Source organism: Calonectris borealis, chromosome 2, assembly GCF_964195595.1.
Source record: "Calonectris borealis chromosome 2, bCalBor7.hap1.2, whole genome shotgun sequence".
NCBI classification, from domain to species: domain Eukaryota; kingdom Metazoa; phylum Chordata; class Aves; order Procellariiformes; family Procellariidae; genus Calonectris; species Calonectris borealis.
Genome location: NC_134313.1, coordinates 80,837,442 through 80,842,335, shown reverse-complemented (window position 1 = coordinate 80,842,335; position 4,894 = coordinate 80,837,442).

Here is a 4,894-nt window from a genome sequence, read left to right as displayed (position 1 = left end):
TATTTGTCTACTGCATGAAAATTAGGTAGTCTAAGCACTTTCCAGGAAACAGGAAACCTGGACGCTGGATCTTTCATGAGGCTTTGTCTATAGCTGTCGTCTTCATGTTTGTCTGTACTTTGGGTGATTGTGAACATCAGATGATTGGAGTGAGAACTTTTGCCCGCTTGGGTTATACTTACATGTGTAAGGACAAAGGACAAATTAGAAGCATACATTTAATCCCTTCCAGGATAACTAATCAAAAGTTATCCTTTCTGTGGATTTGTTTTAATCTGACCCTGGTAAAATTTTCATTTCCACAGGCGTAAAACTAGATGTTGCTTACGATTCATTTATCTTTCTATTCTGTTGTATGCCTGAAGAATCTATGTTGGCAATACAAGTCTCTTTCCGTTTCTGTGCAAAATACACAGTGGATGTTTTATTGGCCTAGAGTGCCTTTGTTACGATAGTGAGACACTGTTCCCTCCTGGTGTTGGATATGCTGGTCATTCATTGTCTGAGCTTGTAAGTACCAGGATTGTGAATGATGCAGCTTGCTTGTTAGGGTGCTGCAAGCAGTGCTGAACCCAAGGATAGTGGAGCTCAAGCTCCACAGCAGATAACCCAATCAAAAATGTTGTGCTTCGCTTTGCATTTATTGGTGTTAGCAACCTCCTCCTCCGCGATCACTACCCCATACACAAAATAAACAGCCACCCCCAAACCTCATCCATCAGAATGTGTTCTTTGGTTTTCAGCTGCTGGTGCAAATGACCGCATTACTTTCCAGCTTTGTCTAGACCATGGGCCCAGTGAGGCCTTCCCAGCTCATGTTTCAGTGTAAGCAGGCCCGATTTTAGCTTCAGCTGTCTCAGTCAAGGGTCTGCCTAAGAAATCCTCGTCGTCTCTGAAGGCACTGAAACAAGCGGGCTCTGGGTGCTGAAGACTTCCTGAAGCTTGCTGTCTTAGCGTGATGGGACACAGCATCAACATTTTCGGCAGGCTTTTTTTTATAAAGACTGCTTTAGCGCTGCTGAATTTGATCTCTCCCCCAGTTTAGGAACTCTACAAAGCAGAGGATAAATTCACTCCAATTTTCCCTCTGCCTAATAGTAGTAGAACACTGTTCTTTAGTTTTACACTGCTGTTTGTTTCTGGTACAGCCTAATCATAAACTTTCCTTCACTGGAGGGAAAGACCTAACACCAGAGTCCTTCCTCTCCAGCACAAATTCAAGAGCAAGGCTCTTTAACTGAGGGGCTTCCCCTTTGGAAAGTCTCTCAGCAGCACAAAGATCCTGTACCAGTAGAGATGGGAAGGCTTTCTCTCAAATTCCTGTTGCTGATACAGATGCTATTTGTCAGGACCACTACTAGGAACATCTCGGTTTTCCACCGAGATGTGGTATAATTACCTACGGCTTAAGGTTACTTCAAGGGGGTTGATATTGGGTCTGGTACAGAGACTTGGAGTAGCAGGACTCTCAGACTGTTTGCCTTTTTGGGGAATGTCAAAAATCAAGTTTTGCTCCTTACAGTAGTGTAATTTCTTTTATATGTCAGTAAAAATATCACAATATATTGATATAATGAAAATACAAGAATAATCTTCTGATACTAATACTCTGGCGATAGACTAAGCTGAATGTTACTGAATGGAGATTTCTAGGTTGGGGAAAGAGACACAAGTCTGTTCTCTCTTCAGTAAGCATGTGTTGTCCCTATTAACGTTGAGGGAATTTGTTTGCATGTGTTTAAAAAAAAAAGTAGATGTAGAAGATGGCAGTTGGAATGCTAGTTATTAGTTTACATTCAGCCCTGCAGTAAAATGCGATGTTGATACAGCAGTATTCATTTTCAAACTGCTACTGAATAGTAAATCTAGCAACACTTTTGTGGGGCTGGCTGGTATTGTCTTCACCCTTTACAACTGCAAAAACTGTAGCAAAGAGCTAATTTGTTCGAGACCACAAAAGTGATCAATGCCAATGCTGTGACTAAAATGATTAAGTCTGCAACTGCATGTCTGTGTCTACAGCTGGAAGAATGTATTTTTTAAATGGCTACTCCCAAGTGTGGCAGTACCTGTGCGCTTTCACAACTGATGGAGCCAGAGATATAAAGGTGTGGTGGTGCATTCCCCCGCCCCCCCACCCCACCGCCCAGGCTGCTCCATGATCTCAGAAAGTCCCGTTAAACCTCAGCCTTGGTGCAATGAGTCAGGCGGTGAAGCGTCCCTTTACCGTATCAGGAACTCTTGCATAGCTGAGGTTGGGGAATGTACCCATCGTACCAGAAACTTCTGCTGCCTGGCCCAAGTGGAGGATGAGAGCGGGGACAATTGTCATCCCCTGACACCCCTATCTGAGTTGTAGCTCAAGGGGAACGATACCATTGTTACTGAAACCTTGGGAGTTTTGACGGATGACTAAAGTCAATCATCTTGCAACCGTATAAACAGGCCCTTTGAGCTCTCCTGGACCGCAGCGGGCTGCGCCCAGAATCTCCCTCTGAGTGGGACACCTCTCAGAGTTCACAAACTCTCAAGTTTGCGATATTCGGAGGACTGAGGGGGTCCAGAGCTGAAACACTCCTCGGCCGAGATACTCCTTGGGGCTCAACCCTTTGCCAATTGAGAAATGCCAAGACATTTGATGTATTTCACTGAACTAGAAGGGAATTTTCAACAGGTATACCTTTTTATATTTATCTGTTTTTTGTGTCTGGATGTGTGTGTGTGTGTGAATTGATGGAGGTACCCGCTAGCAAATACAGTCTGCTAAAATCTTACGATCTATCTTAAGATTGGGAATGAACCTCAGACTACTGCTAAACGCATATAATCCTTTAGACATAAACTGTTGACCAAGTCTGGGACTAGGGGTGGATCCAGCTGGGTCTACTCTGAATCTCGTAACTCAACAGGAGGATTTCTTTAGCCTTTTTTGTATTAGATATAAACCATTGGCCAAGTCTGAGACTAAGATTGGATCCAGCAGGTTTTCTCTGAACCTCGTGACTCAACGGGAAGATCTCCCTTAATCTTTTCGTCCTTGGCCTCTGTATAAATCATTCCAACTCAATTCTAACACCATGTCCTGGTTTTGGCTGGGATAGAGTTAATTTTCTTCCTAGTAGGTGGTGTAGTGCTGTGTTTTGGATTTAGTATGAGAATAATGTTGATAACACACTGATGTTTTAGTTGTTGCTAAGCAGTGTTTACGCTAGTCAAGGTCCTTTCAGTTTCCCATGCTCTTTTCCTTTGTACGCTTCATCTGTGTCGTAAGTGATAGAGTGAACCTTGCCATCGAACTCTGTTACGTCGTGCTTTTATAAATTTCTATTAAGATCACTTCCTGCTAATACCTTTGACAGTGATTCTTTAGGCGGCCTCTAAACCACTTATTCACGACAAATGGTCAGATGCTCACATATGCCATGTAGTCCCTTTTTACCACTTACAGCTGTAAGACACAACTCCTACAGTGGTTGTGTCTGTCAGGTTCATGATCTTGGTTTTGTTTTCTTCAGTCTTACCTTTTTATTAGTTGTTACTACATTTGATATGTCATGGTTACTGCTTTTAACTGCATTTGGTCCTTCTGTCACTGTTTATACGTGCCACTTTGTAGTAAAACTTACTATTTCTATTAAAGTATACAACTTTGCTTTGTGTACTACATCTTGGTCTATTTTTGTGTGAGAGTCAGTCTGGTTCTTCTCTGTTTTGATGATTTCCATGTTTTATGGCAGAAAAGTTCAAATCTTTGAACAACTTAAATCTGTTGTTAATAGGAGTATTAAATATAAATTGGCAGCAATCCAGCATAGATATTGTGACATTCGTATCATATTGTTTTACTTGCCTTACATTTTTTTTTTAACCTTTGTGCATAGTCGGTGTCTTAATTCCCTGAGGACACTTCACTAAGCATAAATGAAACTTGATTTTTATGAAGTCATCAGATTGATCTGTCATGGCCTATGTTAGTAAGCCTACGTGTTCTCATTTCTCACTTTTATTTCTGTATTTGTTCATGGGTGCAAATGAGATGAACTGAGAGAAGAACTATTTTCCTTAGGCCTTAATAACTTTATCCTTCATCAAAACGGCATGTAAAATTGAATGAAAAAGTTTTCTGTTGGTGTGACTCATCAACAGCTCTTGCTGTCACAACTTTCTGTCCTGACAAGCCCAAACTCATTTTACCCTGACATAACCACCAGTTTTAAGTACAGTTACTGTCTTGATCTTCTGGTTCAGCAGCTGTTTGATAGTGATCAGCTTAGCCAGCTCAAAACCAGCACTGATGCATGTTTGTCTGTTTGGAAAACAGGTGGTTTAACCCCAGCCGGCAACTAAACCCCACGCAGCCGCTTGCTCAGACCCCCCCCTCCGGCAGAATGGAGGAGAGAATTGGGAGGGCACAAGTAGAAAAACTCACGGGTTGAGATAAAAACAGTTTAATAATGGAAATAAAACAAAGTAGAACAGTAATAATAATAATAATAACAGCAACAACAGAATATACAAAGCAGGCGATGCACCATGCAACTGCTCACCGACTGCTGACCGTGTGTCATGAACGGGGGGGTGAGCCCCCCCACCCCCCCGGTTTTTATACTGAGCATGATGTCACATGGTATATAATACCCCATTGGCCAGCTGGGTCAACCGTCCCGGCTATGCTGCCCGCCCTCCCCAGCTTTCCCTGCACTTGGCAGAGCATGGGAGGCTGAAAAAAAAGTCCCTGGTGCAAGCACCACCCAGCAACAACCAAAGCATCAATGGGCCATCAACGCTCCTCTCATACCAAACCCGAAACACAGCAACCCACCCCCCCCTAGCTACTGGGAAGAAAGTTAACTCTCTCTCAGCTGGAACCAGGACAACAGGCTGCTGAAATCAT